At 44.2% G+C, this 21,459-nt stretch overlaps 1 long non-coding RNA gene across 1 annotated transcript; it reads right to left on the reverse strand.

Moving 5' to 3' along the window:
- Positions 1-19,414: 19,414 nt before the first annotated feature.
- Positions 19,415-21,234, reverse strand: LOC133464657 (uncharacterized). The gene is made up of 4 exons (XR_009784494.1): positions 21,130-21,234; positions 20,930-21,023; positions 19,602-19,730; positions 19,415-19,513 (listed from the first exon to the last, which is right to left on the reverse strand). It is a non-coding gene; the product is annotated as an uncharacterized LOC133464657 (long non-coding RNA).
- Positions 21,235-21,459: the final 225 nt, after the last annotated feature.

Consider the following 21,459-nt stretch of genomic DNA (forward strand, 5'->3'; position numbering starts at 1 on the left):
AGACATCCATTTGAGACTATTCAATCTATTTGAGACTATCAATATTTAATTAAATGGGTTTGCTTCACAACTTTTTGCTTTACAACTTTTCTCACCACAGAACACAATTCCCTGTAAAACCTTTTATTTAGCATCCAAATTAATCAGTGCAAAACCCTTAATGAGAAACAGCTGTCAAAGCAAATACTCAATAAATCCTAAAAGCATTAGTTTTAGCTTTAGTCCCGAAAGTAAAGTTTATCTTAACCAGTATAGAGCATTTAACATTCTCCACAAGAGCATGGCAGCTTCACTGAAACCTGTGGCACCTTCAAAAGCTGCAACATTTGTAGGCGCAAAGCATGTGTGACCTGTTCCTGAAGTCCATGAAAGTTTTGTAACTTAATTTAAATCCCCACCTGCCTAGAGTCTGTGCATTTAAAACCAATTCTCAAAATTACACTGCTTTCAGCTAAATTTCCATAGTGAAGTGAACTTCCACCAAGTTGGAAGTGGTGAGAAACTAAGTGGTGATTTCAGGTACTGGATAATCACAGATCAAAAAGGCTCTGTGGGGATGAAAAGCACAGTTCTTGGTGTAACAATCCCTGCAGCTCAGCTAAGTAGTTATCTGACTCTGGGAGGGCCACAAGCCTGAAAACTCGTCTGGGGAAAAAAAATGTCTGAAAACATTTCTTCAACCTTTATTTCTTGCAGTGGTTGTCATTTTTACATGGTAAATGTAACTGTAAAAAGGCACGTCATTTATTTTATTTTCATTGGCAAAGACCAGTAGTACCACAACAGACTGGAATAAATAATAAAAAAAAAACTAAAGGGAATAGAAAAAGCTACAAGTTTTCCATAAGTTTAAGGTTGTCCTAACTAACTAACTAACTTGAGATGCTTGAGTGGAGTCTTTTTCTTAATATACCTGTGAAATATATGTGATGTGAGAAATAAAGAAATGTTACTTAGAAGGAAAAAAAAGAAAAAGTAAAAAAGCTAGTAAACAAATAAAAAAATTTGTTTTTTTTTCTACTTTCAAGAAAAATTATTGAATTGAGAGTGAATGCACTTTGATAATTGTACCCAATACAAAACTTCTCTCTCAATGGATAGCTCACAGAATACATTTCAGTGTCAGAAAAATTGTAAATGTTCACATGCCCGACCAAATTGCGATCAACCAAAGAAAAATAAATAAATTGTATCCTTGTCTAATTTATTTTTGTTTGCACAGTGGAAAACACCATGATAGCAATGCATATAATTGTAAAGATACCACTGCCTGGATTCAGCAACTCCTTGACTACAACTGTACCAAGTTACATGAGAATAGCTTCAGGCACATAGATTTCATAAAGGTTTTAGTGTGGATAGTACCAGGCGGACTCTCTATTTGGGCACTTGGATACTGTGCCAAAATGTCCCGAATTTGTTTTTATATGGCTATAAATTACTTTGATGATTTGATGATACATGATTTTGTAAATGTAAAATCTCAATCCAAAAATCACTGTGCTCTGTGAGGGTCTTTCGGTGCGTCTCTCTATGCGCTGTGCAACTGTGCGTCACTGATCCAAGATGGCTGCCGCGCTCCAGCGTTTACGCTCAGCGGTAGAGACCTGATGGATGACGTCTCGTTCAAGTGTCTCGTTTGAAAGCTCGCAACATGTAGAATGTCAACAAAGTTTACGTAAATTCCCAAAAGCCACGAGGAGTCAACAAAATGGCAACAACCGGCAGGATATGAAATGACTGCAGATGAAGCAGTTTCATTAGTATGGATTAAGCTGTGAATTTTGGTCAAAGAATGGTGTGGATAGACTGAAAATGACAACGAAATGGTAAGGAAATAAAATATACTGCTTTTGGGGAGAATAGCTTCTGGGTTTGCTTACATACTGTGCAATGAACACGCAAATCTGATGTGCTGGCTGTGAAATGTGAATTTTGGCTTTCTGTTTGTTTTGAGATTGGCATAAAGTGGTCGGCCCAGAAAAGATTATGTTCGGTATGATCTGTAAGTGTAGCTTTTCTAGTTTCATATGATACCCACTACGTTGGGGTGGAGAAAATGGATCTTGCATTCTGTTGCGTTTTGTTGCGGCTGTTGCTCATGTTGGGGGCGCCATCATTTGTTGCATATGTATTTTGAAGTAGTTATAAGACCCCCCACCACCCCACCCCCCCATGCCTGTCCAGCTACAATAGGAGCCTGTCCAGCATATGCTAAATAAGCCCAAACACAGTGACAGCCAATCAATGTCCACTTCAAGGTGTGACTGACCGTTGTTTTCCACCCACAACTCAAGCACAGGAAGCCCACCGCACAAACACAGATTTCATAATAAAGGCAAATTGCAAACAGAAAAAGTAAAGTTAGAGATTAAAAAACATAACACGCTTAATATGCCTGTATTTATTCACAATTAACGTGCTAATTTGACATCCCTAATTGCAATAGCACTTAACCCTCGGCTCTGACAAGTGTGCTTTCAGTCATTGGCATCCGCAAACAATATTGTTCTGTCAGAAGTCAAAGAAATCTGTCTAATCTCAGGTTGCTAAAACAAACCACAGCCACGTGAACATCATTGTGCAACTGCCAATCTGCAGTAAACAACAGCCATCTTCACTTCTGGTCCAACAGCTTAAGACTATAGTCCCTGGTGCTCACTGAAACCTGGATAAAACCTGTAAATATGGCTACTCCAGCTACACTGTCCTCTAACTACTATTTTTACCACACATCCTGCTGTTTGAGGCAAGGAGGCAGGACTGCCATCCTGATTTCTGACGGATGGAAATTCGCTCTGCTGCACCCAGACAACACATGAACTCCGTTTGAATACCATGCTATCATGGTGACGGCTCCGGTTAAAGTCTCTGGGATTTTATCTGTTATCTTTGTGGATGAGTTAGATACAGATCTTCCGCTACTCGTCTTAGGTGACATAAACATCCAAGTTCATTTGGCCTCAAGCTGACTTGCTGTCCTCCAACTCACAAAAAGTGGTAAAAAAAAAACAAACAAACTAAAAACTTGACTTGAGTCTCAGTAGAAACTGCAAAGCTGATTGCATACTGGTCACACCATTACTCGTCTTTGACTACTTCTTCATTTGCTTTTCTATTCGCCTTCTGGATCAACCCCTGATGCCAGCACCAGACTATTCTAGTCTCTTTCCGCTACAACCTTTGTAACCTGTCCCTGACGCACTTTGCCTTGGTTGTTACCACCACCTTTCCTCCTCTTAGCACATTCTCCTTGCTCAAGCTGCTCTCAGTGCTGCTCTCAGCCCTACACTGAGCACTTGTCGGATAGTCTGTGTCCTCTATCCACCAAGCCTGCATGCTCGACTCAGCCTTGTCTGTGGCTGACTGATACCATCAGTTAGTTGTGCAAGACTCTCAGAGGGGCAGAAAGGAAATGGCTTCACACTAGAACTGCCGAGGAGGTCTCACAGATGGCCGGGGTTTTATTATGTGAATAACTTTGTCTTAACAAAATCTACAGGTCTGTCACTACACGAGTTACGGGCATTTATTCCTCCGACCTCCACCGCCTTGTCTGTGTATCAGAATAGTTTGGAACTATCCAAACTATTCACTGGTAGTAGTGCTTCTGGCTGTCTTCCGGACACAGGTCCTACAAACCTAATCCAATGAGCAGTTTCTAAATAGGTATTGGACTACCTCACACAAAATAACCTTTTTTAATATAAATCGGTCTGGGTTTGAAAAGGGCCGCTCCACCAAAACAGCTCCACCTTGTGTGACAGAAGCCCTAAGAGGAGCTGACCTGCTGCTCCTTTGTGCTTTCCCTTCTTCACTTATCTGCTGTCCTTTGTACAGTTAACCACAACATACTGCTCTCTATACTCTCAAACACTGCATCTCAGGGTCCGTGCATTCTTGGTTCATCGCAAGGGAAAACATCTTCATTACATTGCCTCTTCACAGGAGCGTCCAAAGGCTTGGTACTTCGGCCCCTTCTTATTGCCATATAAACCACCTCATTGGGCCAAATTATTCCTTAACATGGCCTCTCATATCACTACTATAATACACATAATACAAAACTCTGCCTGTCATTCCTACAGTCGCTGCATAATTCTCAGCTTGCCTCTCTTACCTATCTGCATGGATGAAAGATCACCACCTTCAACTTAACTCATCTAAAACTGAAGTCCTGGTTATCCATGCCCATTATTCATTCAGCCTCAATATCGACATCAAGATTGCATCTATAGTACTACTGTCACTCCCAAAAAGCTCACATAGAACCTGGATGTCAAGTTTGATGACCAGTTATCTTTCTCTGACCACAGTGTCCCAGTCGTGCTGCTTTGCTCTCTACAACATACAAACAATAAGACCTTACAGGGCATGATTATATCCTGCCCCAGTTCCTGCAATGCCCTCCTAGCCGTCCTTCCAGTTTGTGCGATCAAAACTCTACAAAAAGGTCCAGAATGCAATGCTGTGTCTGGTCTTTAATTAACCCAGACATAACTCTCTTCATTAAGTGTTACGTGCCACATAGGTAGGGTTCTCTGTGTCTCTGTATTTCTCTTCCACCTTCTCCTCCCCTCCCCACCCCTCATTCTCTACAGGTCTGAGGTCCATAACCACCAGCCATTACCCACCCATCTCTCATTGGCCAGCCTCTGATTCCCTGTCTCCGCCCTCCACCAATCATCTCCACTTGTGCCCTATAAAAGGGCTGTTTGCCAGTTCTCTCGGGCTCTCTCACACCCAGTTGACGGCTGCTTACTCAGAGTCCAAAGCACACCCTGCTGTTATTTCTGTTCTTCTACTTAGTCTGGTGTATATGCCCTGCCTTGGGACAGGTAAGCCGGGGGGCATCAATTAGGTAGAATCTATGTTAAGTCACACTAGGTAAGGGATGGTTGCCACTACTGTATTTTACCCCACTGGTTAGTGTAGTTAGGCAGATAGGCTTTTGTTTTCTTATTAGACAGTTAGACAGAACTGTGTTTTTCCTTAGCTGCTTAGTTTGTTATTTTGGCAACATCTGCGTCCCCTGGCAGTGGCATACTTTTGTTTTGGTACTTTGCTAAACTTGTAAATATTGTAAATATCTTGCTGGATTGACAGTAAAAACGAGCACACCATTTAAAAACCCTGTGTTGACTCAGTCATTTGCATCTTGTAATGCTTGGGATCCCTTTATCTCAAATATCATGCTATGTGACCCTTGATTTCGACTCCTGTACATGGCTTAACCAGGGGTTTCGTAACATTGAGCTTCATTGGCTACCTGTGGCTAAACCAAAAACACAAGTCTCTAATACTTTCCTACAAGGGGATCTCAAGTTTTCCATTTGCTTACATACATTCAATCGTAAAGGCTTACACCCCTTCCCGCTCATTACAAGAACATCAAATGGCCTTGTCCTCTCTTCACACAAGGCAGTCTCAGTCGAGATTCTTCTCCCACATTGTTTCTAAATGGTAGAAGAAGTTACTGTACCAGTTGCTGCAAGAGCAGAGTCATCCCTCGTTTTGGTCAAGAAGATGTTGAAAGAGTTTCCTGTTCCAAGAACACCTTTTGTCATGAACTTGTTGCTTTGGCAGCATTTAGCTGAATTTATGGAAATGCCAACTAATTTGCACCTACTTTGTTACTGGGACTTGATCAAATTCCTCTGTTGGAAGTCACTTTGGATAAAATCATTTGCTAACTATAATGTAAAGTAATAAAATGTAAATGTAACGTATTCTGGGATCTAAAAATCAATATCCAATTACAATATGATGCTTAATGACTGAAATTTACTAACATCATTTTGCTTTTAAAATGCAAGCAACTGGTCCTCTTAGTTCCCATACATATGTGAACTATTATTACAAGATACAGTGTTAATTATTTCTCGGTCCTAACATTTGATACATGTTCCTGTCTATTGTTTATGAGATTTACGAAGCCTTCTTCAAAACCGAGGTTGTGAGGATTTTGTACAGATCAGTTGTCAGTTGTGTCACCAATGTGGTTTGCACCAAATATGTACAAGTGGAGCACTGGAAAAAAAGTATCCTTAATATGCAAATTAGGGTTAAAAAGCAGTAATGAAGAGCAAAGAGTAAAATGAAAGCAGCACAATTTATTTGGTCTACAGCTGTTTGAGTGCCCCTGTAGAGCCAGAGGTTGGGTCACTTTTATGGCATTTTCCAAGATTTACTTTTGTTTGGTCTTATGCTTGGTCATTTTCTCTTCTATCATTACATTATTGGGTCTCTAACTTGCCCCTGCCATGATGTCAACAGTCGCTCTGTGAGCAATATTCATTCGTTGCAGTAGACTGGGATTCAAGCTTACATAGGCTAGTTTATGTTGGTAGAAGCAACGGGAGACTGTGTGAACTAGTCTATACATCCCAAAAGTAAGTAAACAAGTGAAATTCATATGAAATCAAAATTTGTATTTTAATGTGAAATGTTCAGGCTTCTTTAAATCTTATTTGTATCATTCACAACACTCCCTCAGCACTGGTCGACATGTTGATGTTGTATTTCCTTCTTATTACCAAAGCTAATTTCACTTTTCCCTACCAAAACTTAATTTCTCACATGGTGTCCCATTGTTTGAAAATGTTTTGTGTGCACCTTTGTTTAGTGAGACTTGTTTGGTCCTTCTCTTGTTTAATCAGAGGGAATATTTTGAGGGTTATCCTTTTAGGTCATGTTTTGTTTTATCCATCTAGCTTGTTAGCATTTAAATGACTTTGTGTAATTGCCAACATGAATCTTGGATTAACAAGAGGAAAACAGCTTTCTTTTTATTACTTTCCTGCTCCCTCTTTGTTGTTAACCTGCTTTAACTCTTAATACCAACAAAAGACAAAAGACACTCAGGATTTCTTTTAGGAATACACTTTATATTGTTCACCTTAGCCGCACGTCTTTGCAACTCAAAACATCAAGTTTTGCTTACCTTCTGTAGAGCAAAGCTGATGCCATTTTTCACCCATATCCTGGGAATAAAGCATGAGAGACTGAAGTTTAGCATGGTGCCCCTGAGCTACAGTGGTGTTACAGGAGCATATGGACATGTGAGAATAGTACAAAGATGTCCTGTTGTGAAAGTCCTTATCTTGCATTCACACATAAGGGTTGAGCAGGACACATCTTCAAATTAATTTCTTTAGGCCTTCACTGCATTGACAAGATTAAATCCAAACAAGGTCCACATAGAAGGCAGTGTGGCCAGTAGCAAATGAGAACAAATATGCTATGTGGAATGAAGAGCTGAGACATATCGGAACAAAAGAAGTGACCAAGTAGGTGGATGAGTGGGTCAACAAGAGTTTTACTTGGGACTTGAGACAGTTCGGGAGGCCGCCCTCGGGGCTGGGCCGACCGGTGAGATAGTTCGGGAGGCCGTCCTTGGAACCTAGGCTTGGACTGTGGCAGCGGCCGTGGCGTGGAACTTGGACGTGGCGTGGAACTTGGCCGTGGCGTGGAACTTGACTGTGGCGTGGAACTTGGCCGTGGCGTGGAACTTGGCTGTGGCGTGGAACTTGGCCGTGGCGTGGAACTTGGCCGTGGCGTGGAACTTAGAGTCCGAAGGGCCGGCAGAACCCGAGGGGCCGGCTTCGGGGCCGACAGAACCCGAGGGGCCGGCTTCGGGGCCGACAGAATCCGAGGGGCCGGCTTCGGGGCCGACAGACAGCGAGGCGCCGGCTGAGGGGGACACCGGGTCCTCGGCACTGGCTCGGGGGGACACCGGGTCCTCGGCACTGGCTGAAGGGCATCCGGGACCATCACTGGAGCCAGAACTGATGCGTCCAGGACCACCGCCGAAACAGGAACAGGGGCTGATGCGTGCGGGACCACCCCCGGACCAGCAACAGGCCGGGGTGCGTCCAGGACCACCCCCGAAACAGGGACAGGAGGGGGTTGCCGCTGCCATCGTCGTGTCTTCCGCCTGCACTGACCCTGCTCTTGGGCCCACCGAAAGCCAGGCGCGTTCCCCAGAAGGGGGACTCCTCCTCCCTGAACCACGGCATGGTCTTCTCTGCCTCCCGGCGGAAATACTGCCAAAGGGATATCCGCTCTCCTACTGGGTCCATGCTGGCTTGTCCGTTCTGTCAGGAAGGTTTTAGTGAGGACCCAGATGCAGGAGAGCGGGAGGCAGGAGTTCCCAAAAACTGTGATTTATTCAGAAAAACGTAACCAAAAACGCTGCTGAGCAGGATATAAGATCAGACTGTGAACCAGAATCAAAAACTTACAGATGGTCCCAAATTAACATGGCTGTTTCACTCGCGGGATACAAGATTCAGGCATTCGTTTGAACTGCACTTTTCAGTCTTAGCCGCTAGGTGGAGGCAGAAACTACGACTTGATATGAGTTCTGTTTTTTACAGAGGGCGGGAGTCGGGCTGCATCTGACGTCATCACCCTCCACCACTGATTGGTCGGGGGACGCTGGGGAGGCGGGGTCTGCTGGGGGGCGGGGCCTGCTGGGGGGGCGGGGACATCAGACGGCTGAGTCAGGAGGCTTGAGCATTCCTCGTTGCATTTTGTAATAAATGTCCAAAATGTAATAACTTTTTCATTTTGCATTTTGTAATAAACTGCCCCATTTTGTAATAGATTTTGCCACATTATGTAATAAGTTATTGCATTTTGAGAAGATTTTTATAAAATGCACTTGCAACTTTTTTTATTTTCTACGAAATGTAATAACAGGAGCATGTCGGTTTATAAGAATCAGAGTATAAGAATCTTTTTGCCCAGAATAAAAAAAGAGCCACAACAACGACCCATAACTATTTTCTCGAAAAAACACCCCTGCACTGCGGCTTTAGTAGAAAAAGACGCTAACAGAGTCCAGATGCAGCAGTGGATATGACTATTTATTTTGGTCGTTTTTTCAATATTGTTTACATGTGTCCTACATTAAACAGAAAAATAATTATAATAATAATTATTTTTGCCCAGAAGAAAAGATAGCGACAACAACGACCATACAGTAACTATGTTCATCTCTGGAAAAAACACCCTGCGTTGCGGCTTTAGGAGAAAAACACGCTACAGAGTCAGGATGCAACAGCTCAGAACAGAAGTGGAATAAATGAATGAATGACTGTATTTATTTTGTTCGCTTTTTCAATATTGTTTACATGTGTCCTACAGTACATTAAACAAAATAATAATAATATGCGTCAACTGAAAGCCTGAGATTATTTTGTCCTCCTTAATAATTTGGCTCTCTGCTGCTGGGGGATGAGCGGTGTCCTCCTGCTCACAGATGCCCCCTGGTGGTTGTTTGGCTACACTGCAGCCTCTGATGACCCCCCCCCTCCTCCCCCCTCTACCAAGAGACGGGATTCTTGCGAGATATCTCGTGAGATTAATGCGTGAGTGGCGTCACATGGAACTGGTTCCATCTGTACAAAAACCTGACTGTGGAAACATGGAGGAAGGAAACAGGACGGACCAGCAAGGAGCAAGGGAAAGACAAGACTAGATATACACAAAGGTTAACAAGACACAAGTTCAGACGATCAGGACAGATGGGAAACAGGAAGATCAAGACAGAACTTAAACACAAAGACATGGGCTTTCAAAATAAAACAGGAAAATGTCAAATCCTGACACACCCTTTAAAACTGTAATTATAACTCACATACTCAAGGACAGGACACAAACGTATGGTTCTTCCCCTTTGTATTCCCTCTCTATACTTGTCTCCCAGTGACTGGCTGGCAATCAGCGTGGCCAAGATTATAAAAAACAGGTCAAGCTCATCAGGAGGAGGCGGGACCAGGCACGCGATCCCTCACCGGTCTTCCTCAGATGTGCAGCGGTGTACACGGCCACCCGCTGTCGTGTACACTGCAGAGCCCGCCTCCACGGTGTACATGGCGCCGAGCAGCTACGAGATCGTTGATGGGCCCGAGTTACGAGAAGTCAAAGGGACCCGAATCAGCCTGTGAATTCATGTGAGGTTGATTTTTAATCTTTTGTGTTTGTTTTCAGCCGCCGGATCACCTCGGATCATCAGGACTGTGAGGGCTGAGGACAATATAAGACGCCACACCGACAGCAACGCAGACAGCAACACAGACAACAACGCCGAGCAGCGCCTCTGCCACTGGACAGACCACAGCCAGCTATGTGAAAAAATATTTTAGTACAGTTGGACGTGGCTGGAGAACAGACTTTCTAGACTGAGTTGTTTTTATTATTCTTATCTTGTTCTTAATCTTTTTACTGGCCAATATTTACATTGTTTTTATTAGTATATTTAATTAGTATTTCTGCTGGGAAAAATAAAACACTAGACTGCCTTCTGTGTTGGTGTGGCCCGGGTATCGTTTACCTTTTACCAGTGTTAATTTCGTTGACGAAGACTATGACAAAAAATATTCATCAACAAACCTTTTTTCATGGACGGACTAAATAAAAACTAAATAAAAGTCAGATATGATGACAAAGACTATGATGAAATATAACTGACACTTTAGTCAACAAATAAAAACGAGACAAAAATGTTGGGAAGGACGAATGGACAAGAGATCCAATCAGAACTACTGTTTTGTGGGACAAGTTGGGAAGAAATCCAATCAGAGCGAATTTCATTGTGAGGGTAGGTTGATCTATGTTGAGCGTAGCAGAACAGTTACACAGGAAGACCACAAAGACAAGTTTGCTGAACTTCGTACAGTTTGTAGGCTGTTTTCACAACAGTTAAGTTATTTACGTTGTGTTTAGTTGCACAGTCTTAGTTACACAGCGTTGCTTTATTTCAGTTAAGCTGACCCTCGTTAGCAACATGCTAACGTTTTGCAGTGCACCCGGTCCGAATGCAACGGCATGTATCATGAACAACAGAAATGTCAGAGCTAGTTCTAGGACAAAAACAAAGATCATAACAGTAGTGAAGTTTCTGTATTTAGATACTGTGTGGGGACTCTGGGGCGTGCTCATCCATCACCCAAGCCGAGGTCACTGAGGTAGTTCGTAAGCTCCTCAGTGGCAGGGCACCGGGGGTGGATGAGATTCGCCCTGAGTACCTCAAGTCTCTGGATGTCGTAGGGCTGTCTTGGTTGACACGCCTCTGCAACATTGCATGGAGGAAGGGGACAGTACCGCTGGGGTGGCAAACCGGGGTGGTGGTCCCTCTGTTTAAAAAGGGGGGCCGGAGAGTGTGTTCCAACTATAGGGGGATCACACTTCTCAGCCTCCCCGGGAAAGTCTGCTCCAGGGTACTGGAGAGGAGAATACGGCCGATAGTTGAACCTCGGATTCAGGAGGAACAATGCGGTTTTCGTCCCGGTCGTGGAACACTGGACCAGCTCTACACCCTCCGCAGGGTGCTTGAGGGTTCATGGGAATTTGCCCAACCAGTCTACATGTGCTTTGTGGATCTGGAGAAAGCATTTGACCGTGTTCCTTGTGCCATTCTGTGGGGGCCGCTCAGTGAGTATGGAGTCCGGGGCCCTCTATTAAGGGCTGTCCGGTCTCTGTATGATCGGAGCAGGAGTTTGGTTCACATTGCCGGCAGTAGATCAGACTTGTTCCCGGTGCATGTTGGACTCCGGCAGGGCTGCCCTTTGTCACCGGTCCTGTTCATAATTTTTATGGACAGAATTTCTAGGCGTAGCCAGGGCCGGAGGGGATCCGGTTTGGGAACCTCAGGATTTCATCTCTGCTTTTTGCAGATGATGTTGTCCTGTTGGCTTCATCGGACCGGGACCTTCAGCATGTGCTGGGGCGGTTTGAGGCCGAGTGCGACGCGGCAGGGATGAGAATCAGCACCTCCAAAACAGAGGCCATGGTTCTCCATCGGGAAAGGGTGGCATGCCTTCTCCGGGTGGGTGGAGAAGTCCTGCCTCAGGTGGAGGAGTTCAAGTATCTCAGGATCTTGTTCACGAGTGAGGGAATAATGGAGCGTGAGATTGACAGACGGATCGGTGCAGCGTCTGCAGTTATGCGGTCGATGTACCGGACCGTCGTGGTGAAGAAGGAGCTGAGTCGAAAGGCGAAGCTCTCGATTTACCGGTCAATCTACGCCCCTACCCTCACCTATGGTCATGAACTTTGGGTAGTGACCGAAAGGACAAGAGAGGAGTCAGCTGAGGGGGCTTGGGCATCTGTACCGGATCCTCCTGGACGCCTCCCTAGGGAGGTGTTCCAGGCATATCCCTCCGGGAGGAGACCCCGGGGAAGACCCAGGACACGCTGGAGAGACTATGTCTCTCGGCTGGCCTGGGGTGAAGGAAGTCTGGGCATCCCTGCTGAGGCTGCTGCCCCCGCGACCCGGGAACGGATAAGCGGAAGAAGATGAGTGATGAGTGAGATACTATGTGCAATGGCTTTACAACCAATAGTGTTTATTTGAGAATTGCACTTTATTGTTCTTAATCTTTTTGATTTTGCACAGAGTAACAGACAGTAGAAGACAGTGAGTTCAGAGTTATGTGGTTCTGTTTCATTCCCTCCTGACTGCCAGTGGCAGTAAACAGAGTGGATATGTCTCCTCGCGCTCCGCGCAGGTCAAGATTTAATAACAACAGTGTCACGTGAGTGACGTGTAGGCTACCTGTGCGTCTATAAATACCGCCCGGTAGACTACATCCGGCCTCTTGAATCTTCTCGCTGTTAACCTGACGTACATCGCGGGTTAATCGCTCCGTAGATCCGTGTTTCGGATCTATATTTTCTGCAGGTTCGGGGAGGTAAGCTCAACTCTGGTTGGTGGTGTTTGACAGCCTGCCTGTGACTCTTGGTGCCCTCTAAGGCTGTGGCTGTCAAGCCATCTTACCTCTCCCTTTTTCCATCTGGAGGATTCGAGCGCCCGTGTCTCGGGCTGGCTCGCTCCCCAGCCACACAAACGGTCTTGAATTGTTTGTGCTGAGCTGATTCCTCCACATGCTAGATGTCCCAGCCGCGTTCAGTGGTCCGCCCACTGCTCTCGTCTGTTGGTTCCTAGCCTGGCTTGGTAAGTATTTTTTACTTAAGCTTTAAAAAAATATATATATATATATATATATATATATATATCACAGCAAAAAAACCAGGGTTTACGGCTGTGTATACCACCGGTATTTTAGGCACTAGCACGGGAATTTATGTAAGGTAAACCAGCCGAAAACAAAAAATGTTCCCGGTCCGGAAACACCCGTATTGTACTGGGACCTCCTGCTGTGTTTGGAGTAGCCAGCTCAGCAGGGTGCCATGCTGGCTATTGTCACACAAAGGTGTGACATTCCAGACTTGAGGGGGGTGGGGGGTAACTTCACCGACCCAAGCCTCACCCCCCAACCCCCCCCCAAGCCTCACCCCCCAACCTCCCCCAAGCCCCACCCCCCCACAAGCCCCACCCCCCCAACCCCCCCCCAAGCCCCACCCCCCCAAACCCTCACCCCCCAACCCCCCCCAAGCCCCATCCCCCCAACCCCCCCAAGCCCCATCCCCCCAACCCCCCCAAGCACAGCAACCTCTACTGGTGCAAAAGAAAATTTCACCCGAGAGGATTACTGCAAGCTACCTGCAGTTTACCAGGCTACAAATACATGCACATTTCAGAAATCAAATAAGCAACCACCTCAGTACAAGTAAATGTATTTATTGCAGAAAATTAAAACACAGTATTCCAAAAAGTTCAGTGTGTGTCCACATGAAAAAAACAAAAAAGGCACTTTTAAAAGCAAATTAAAGGCAAAAAAAGCAAAAGCTTCTCGTCTCTTTGGGCTGGAGGTGAAACTATCCACACCGCCCGTCCATCTACAACGCCATCTTCTTCTTCTGACATCAGGTCAAGGGTTGCACGCGCCCACAGCCATTTCAGCGGGAGTCTCTACACATCTAGCCCTGGAGACCAGCAACTGCAAAATATAGAGTAGCAATTAAAATGTGTGTAATTTTTACCAATATTCAATTAACACTAAATTAAAAACATCTCAGTTCCATATACTGTAACACACTAACCCAGGGCTTAAAGTTAAAAAAAATCCTGAGCCTGAACTTTTTTCCTGGAGCGGGGACACATGCGCTCGGCAATTTGGCAAGCAACAAAAATGACATAATTTGAATATTATTTTCCTTTTCACTATGGATGCTTGGATGGATGGACTATGGATGCTCACTAGTTAGGGCCCGAGCACCTTCAGTGCGAAGGCCCTATTGTATCTGTAGGAATTCTTCGCGTTATTATTATGGGCATGCCAAGTAATGGCATGACCATATTGCAATCGTCCAGAATGGGCCAAAGGGCAATGTTGCTAGCATTTTGCTAACAAGCTAAAGTCGCAAAAGTCCCACGTCACACCAGCGGGTGTACAGCATGACCCCGCTCGGATGTGGAAAAAAAAATCCCCAAAAACTAAAACACGCCCGAAAAAATGAGGAAAAACATGAAAATGAAGGCGATATATTGGTATACAGAAAAGGTTTCCCTTTTCTTATTATTCTTATTCCGCACTTTTTTTCGTCCGTTAATACGGCCCGAACCGCAACGTGCACCCATGCATGGCATACATCGTTGGATGCGTCTCCATCGTGATTCGATGGGTATTACTTTTCTCAGTAATAGGGGTTACCGTGGCAACGCTTGTTGCCAAAAAGCAAAAAAAAAGGCGAAAATTCCCGCGCTTATTGCTCGGCCGAACTTTATCGTAGAGACATCGTTCAAACTTTGAAACACTTGGCCCGAGAGTCTTTAAAGGACCATACAACTTCATCATTCTAGTTATTACGGTTTTTGCGATATTTAACTTTCAATTTAAAAAAAAAATCCCTTTTATTTTGGACGTTTGTTGCTAGGCAACGGTTTATCGTACAGACATCATTACAACATTGACAAACCCGGGACGCTTTGTACTGCAACATATTTTAGTCTCGTCATGCTTGCTATTACGGTTTTTGAGATATTCCACTTTGCTCATTTTGATGCTAATGGAATTTCAGACGCTTGTTGCGCGGCAACACGATATCGTAGAGACTTTAATTTAACGTTAAAAGACTCGGGTTGCTGTGGACTACAACATACTAAGGTCTCATTACGCTGCCGTTTACAGCTTTTGAGATATTGAAGCCTAACTGTCCCATTCTATCCTATGGAGCTTGTTACCATGGCAACAAAAACCTATGCATTTGTATGGGGGAGCATGTGAATAAAACATCTGTTAATGCTGCCCAGACCGGAACGTGCACCCATGCATGGCATACATCGTTGGATGCGTCTCGATCGTGCCTCGATGGGCATTACTTTTCTCAGTCGAAAGTGTTACCGTGGCAACGCTAGATGCCAAAAAGCAAAAAAAAAGGCAAAAATTCAAACGTTTATTGCTCGGCCAGACTTTATCGTAGAGACATCGTTCAAACGTTCAAACACTCGGCCCGATTGGCACTAACGGACCTTCCAAGCTCATTATGCCAATTATTACACTTTTTGCGATAATGACCTTTAATTTTTTTCTTTATTTCCGTTTGACTTTGGACGCTTGTTGCTAGGCAACAGATTATCATAGAGACATCCTACAAATGTTCCCCGACTCGGCACGCTGTGGACTTCAACATATTCAAATTTCACGAAGCTGTTATTTAAGGAAATTTTATGTCAAAATCCATGCCAAATGGCCCCATTCATTCGGATGGGTTTTTTTACCACGGTGAAACAAAAACCTATCCATTAATGTAGCCTGAACCGCAACGTGCACCCATGCATGGCATACATCGTTAGATGCGTCTCCATGTTGCCTCGATGGGCATTACTTTTTTCAGTCAAAAGCGTCACCGTGGGGGGCACTAGGCGCCAAAAAGCGCACGCCTTTAATAACTATTGGGAGCACAGGAATGAATGCAATACAACTGCAAACACCTCAAACTGACATAGAACCACCCCGAACACAACCACTACAGCCCTAAACCAAAGCAGCAAGAGGGGTCGAATGGGCGGTAGGGCATGCCCATATAAAAATTTCATGAAATTTTCTAGTTATTATTATTATTATTTTTCTGACGAAAGGAGGGCCTTTTTGCCCCCCTAAACGTGCTCAAAAAGTCACCAAATTTTGCATGCAAGTCAGGCCTGGCGAAAAATTTTATATTTAATGTTTTGCATTAATGGGCGTGGCAAAATGGCTCCACAGCGCCCCCTTGAAAACTTTGTGCCTCAAGCCCCACGATACGTTTTGACGTACATGCACGAAAATCGGTACACACCTGTATCATGGCCAAACTTAAAGAAAAGTCTCTGGGCGTCAAGTCGAGAAACCGAACAGGAAGTCGGCCATTTTGAATTAATCGTGTCATATTGGCGAAATTTATGCCTTCCTTCGGCAGTTAATACGGCCCGAACCGTAACGTGCACCCAGGTGTGTTATACATCAAAATGTGCGTCTCCATCCACCGACACCACGCATTACTTTTCTCTTTCAAAAGTGTTACCGTGGCGACGCTAGACGCCGAAAAGCGCGCCCACCCTTCATCTGATTGGTTCAGACAGAAAAAACTTTGCGCCTCAAGCCCCACAATACGGTTTGACGTACATGAACGAAAATCGCTACACACCTGTATCATGTCACTACTTAAAGAAAAGTCTCTTGGCGCCATGGCCGAAACAGAACAGGAAGTCGGCCATTTTGAACATTCTGAATTAATCGCGTAATTTTGGAGCAATATATGCCATTCCTTCGAGAATTAATACGGCCCGAACCGTATCGTGAACCCAGATGTGTTATACATCAAAATGTGCGTCTCCATCCTGCGACTAAACGCATTACTTTTCTCTTTCAAAAGTGTTACCGTGGCGACGCTAGACGCCAACAAGCGCACCCCCCCTTCATGTGATTGGTCCATATTTGATAGTTCTCCAAAAGGCACCAAATTTGGCATGCAAGCCAGGCCTGGCGAAAAATTTGATATTTCACGGTTTGCATTAATGGGCGTGGCAAAATGGCTCAACAGCGCCCCCCGGAAAACTTTGTGCCTCAAGCCCCACAATACGGTTTGACGTACATGCACGAAAATCGCTACACACCTGTATCATGGCACAACTTAAAGAAAAGTCTCTTGGAGCCATGGCCGAAACCGAACAGGAAGTCGGCCATTTTGAAATCTGATTGGTCCATATTTGATAGTTCTCCAAAAGTCACCAAATTTTGCATGCAAGACAGACTTGGCGATAAATTTGATATTTCATGGTTTGCATTAATGGGCGTGGCCTAACGGCTCAACAGCGCCCCCTAGAATACTTTTATCTGCCATAACTTTTGAATGGTTTGACATAGGAAGTTGTGGGTGGTGTCATGGGACTCTGTAATGAGTCCTTAAGCTTCGTTGGCCTTAATTAGCCCCGCCCCTTCTTCTGATTGGTTGTCCCTTTTTTCTGCTATAACTTTTTAATGGTTTGACTCCCGCTTCCTGATTCAAACGTCTGCCGGCCCCGCCCCCCGACCAATCAGTGGCGAGTAGGGTGATGACGGCCCCGCCCCCCGACCAATCAGTGGCAAGTAGGGTGATGACGGCCCCGCCCCCCGACCAATCAGCTGTTGTAATGTGGTGACGTTAGAAATAGTTCCGTGCTCAGCCCGGTTATAACCTCGGTAGAATGGTTACAGAAAAAGTAATAATAAAATAGTAATGTTTTACTAATATTTATACCTTACAAATATTTAAAAAATTAGGAAAAAAAAGTTCCAGACATTATATCGTTATATTGGTCTGTCCTAAGCCAGTAAGTCAAAGTGAGGTATCAGCTGAGATATAGCTCAACCAGATCATTGCGGTCTTTGGTGCCGGTGGTCGGGAGTTCGAGCCTGGAAGTATGCTGAAAATTTTGTAAGCAAATTTTGTGTTTTTTTACATCAAGTTGTGCGTCTCTTTCCTGCGACGACGCACATTACTTTTCTCTTTCAAAAGTGTTACCGTGGCGACGCTAGACGTGAAAAAGCGCTCGTCCCCTTCATCTGATTGGTCCATATTTGATAGTTCTCCAAAAGTCACCAAATTTTGCATGCAAGCCAGGCCTGGTGATACATTTGATATTTAATGGTTTGCATTAATGGGCGTGGCCTAACGGCTCAACAGCGCCCCCTAGAATACTTTTCTCTGCCATAACTTTTGAATGGTTTGACATAGGAAGTTGTGGGTGGTGTCATAGGACTCTGTAATGAGTCCTTGACCTTCATTGGCCTGAATTAGCCCCACCCCTTCCTCTGATTGGTTGTCCCTTTTTTCTGCTATAACTTTTTAATGGTTTGACATAGAGAGTCGTGGGTGGTGTCATTTCTGATATGCTTATGGGGGGCGGTGGACGTGAGTGCGAGGGCCCGTTCATCGCTGCTTGCAGCTTTAATTGTCATTGTGTTTGAAGGGGTATAAGATGAACTACAATCTAAAATATGAATATTTTAAATTAAAGGTCATAATGTTATAAGGGCAGGAGAAACTCAGGCAGGCTAATTAATTGGTGGAATTATTGATTAGCAACCATTTAATTCAGTAAAGGACAAATATATATATATATATATATATATATATATATATATATATATATATATATATATATATATATATATATATATATATATACATACACATACACACACACATTTTTTTTTATTGTCCTTTACTGAATTAAATGGTTGGTAATCAATATTTTATTTTAATTCTGGTGCTATGCCCATACCTGTCAAGTCTCCCGTTTTGGCCAGGAAACTACCATATTTTATTAGTATTTTCCTGTAAATTTCCCGCTTTATGATATAATAATTTTTTAAAAGGGTTATTGTGCCTCTACAAACTGAATTATCACTAACCTGGCAAGAACTGCCCCTTGCTGTCGCCTGGAGGGCAGTTCTCACAAAGTTAGTGGCAACAACGGGAAAAAAAACAACAAATCAGATGGATGGATGTAATGAGAAAGACATTTCTGCCAGAAAAGCGAAAACTATCTTGTAAATATATCTAAAAATGGGAGCCAGAGACCCACATGAGTGACAATGACAAATTAAAAGAAAATGTTTCACTTGAAGACAATCAATTTGTATATAAACTGAAAATATTTAAAATAAATAAATGTGCTTTAATTCCCCTTTGTTTTCATTTAGACTCTATTATAGGAACTACATACATAGGCATGTCAACAGCATTTCAGTGTCAACAAAGGTACATAAAGAGCATATAATTGTAGTTTGTAAGTTATTGAGGTAGATATTTTAAATATTTTGTAAACCTGTCTTAAAATGTAATACTGGTTGGGCTGGTTGGACAGCGGGTGGCGGAAAATTTCCCTTATTTTTATATCCAAAACTTGACAGGTATGTATGCATGAGTATTCATATACAGAAATCCCTTGTTTTTGTGGGGGTTACGTTCCAAAAAGAACCCGTGATAAGTGGTATCCGCATAGTAGCAACCTTTTTTTTTTTTTTTTTTTTTTTACAATTACCATTGTAGGCTTCAGATTGCGGAGATCAGCGCGGCCTTGCACGTATTTCACTTCTCTTCTGATGCCGCTGCATCCCGACTCGCGCTGTAGCGTAGTTTTCTGTTGGAATATGCATCATAAGTGCTCAGCAATACCTTTTCACTTCAACCCTATTGACTAGACACATTTTCAGATTTGCAAAACCCACCATGCGTTCAAAGTTACTGTTGTCAATGAGATGCACTTCCTCCTCGTCAAACTGCTTCCATTTCAGGATATCATCCTCAGCGAAAAGCTTCTCCAGGGGCGTTAGCTTCATCTTCTTCCTCGTTTGAAGCTTAAAGGAGACCTATTATGGCATTTAATGTATATTTTAAACAGGCCTTGAATGTCTTAAAAACAATCTAAAGCTTGTTTTTTCTACATAAATCATAAATCCAGCCTGTGGGCCCTGTCACTAGTTTTACCGCTTCTAACCTCTTTTTCTGCGCCTCATTTTTAGGGAAGGGGGGGGGTATGATAATGAGGCTCTGTGCTGATTGGCTCCCTGAATGACGTGTAGCAGGGGAGGAGAATAAACCTGCTCCGCCAGAGCAGCCCGAGCCTGTAAATAAATACAACACTGAATTTTCACAAATGGCAACTTTATTGTTAAAAAAATAAAATATGAGTTGTATATAAATAACATTTATGCACTATTTAAGCCGGATCTGCCCGGCGGAGTCTGAACGCTGGCCGCGGAGCCAAGCCAGGCGCCCGGGAGCAGCGCTGCTGGATCAGCGCTGCTGGATCAGCGCGCATCACCGCGGCTTTAACCGGGAAATATGACCGGTTCCCACCGGCCGGGACCGCAGGAACCCCCCTGGACTGGTAGCAGGGACTCCCGGGGACCGACCAGCGGAATTTCAGCCGGATCTACCCGGCGGATGCTGCGCGACGGGCGCCGCAACTCCACGGCGGGCGCACGGATCCGCTCCGGAGCGCATCCGCGGCGCATCGCCCGTTATCGGGGATCAAACCGACAGATTTGGCTGAAAATCTCGAAGGGTGAAGCTGGTCCAGCCTGGGACAGACCCCCGAGGACCCAGCTCCCAAATCACCCGGGAACCTGCATGATTTAACCTGGATCCGCCGCGTCCGACTGGCTGAAGGATGGACCGCTCCAGCCAGAGCCAGAGAGCTGGTTGTGGGCGTGGTTTCAGCAGCGGAGGCTGAACCTATGGAAATGAGCGCCTAGGGTGACGTCACCATAGGCGCAGATTCAGAATGGCTCAAAAAAAGGCCACGTGACACTGGGGACTCAGTCCGGCGGGGGTCAGAGAGCTTGCAGAAATTCATGGTATTTTGTCTCCCCTGTGCTGGCAGGGTGAGGGGAGACCACTTTATATATGTTAAAACAAGAAAAAACGTGTTTTTCATAATAGGTCACCTTTAAAAGAAAAAAGTAATTCAAACTCAAAACAACATACAGTCATTGATTTTTTTTAAATAAAGTATGATTAAAGGAACGTTTAATGTTTATTGAAGTGTACTCACTGAAACAGTCTCATCCTCCGATTCCTCGCTCTCCTCCCCTCTTGGCTCGTCAGTCTGCTTGCGTCCCTCCTTGCCGAAGACACCAGGCTGTCAGCTGCAGCAGGTAAGTGTAATCAGACAGTCGGAAACAAATAAGTAATACAGAACATGTGCAGGAAATCAGTATGTGTACAAATCTAAATTCATTCAATTGACATTACCTGTTCTGTTTCTGCAGGATCATGTGCAGCAAGGATTTTCTCATTGATCCGGTTCCTCAGCATCCTCTTCCTCTAGCGTATGCTTAGAGCGAGGGTCCATGGCAGTTGCTTCGCCAAGGAAGTTCTGAAAAATTTGAACATGTAATTTAGATTTAATTAGAGTAATAAAAAATACATGATGAATTTGTCTCAGTGACATTGATTTTTACCTGATATCGCTTTAATAGATCAGTCCAGATTGTCTTCTTTAGACAGGAGACAAACAGTGACTCTCCATCTCGGACTGTGAAATGGTTCTTCAGCTTTTGCAAGATTGGTAGGACTTGGCCT

Source organism: Cololabis saira, chromosome 18 (assembly GCF_033807715.1).
Source record: "Cololabis saira isolate AMF1-May2022 chromosome 18, fColSai1.1, whole genome shotgun sequence".
In the NCBI taxonomy this organism is placed as follows: Eukaryota; Metazoa; Chordata; class Actinopteri; order Beloniformes; family Belonidae; genus Cololabis; species Cololabis saira.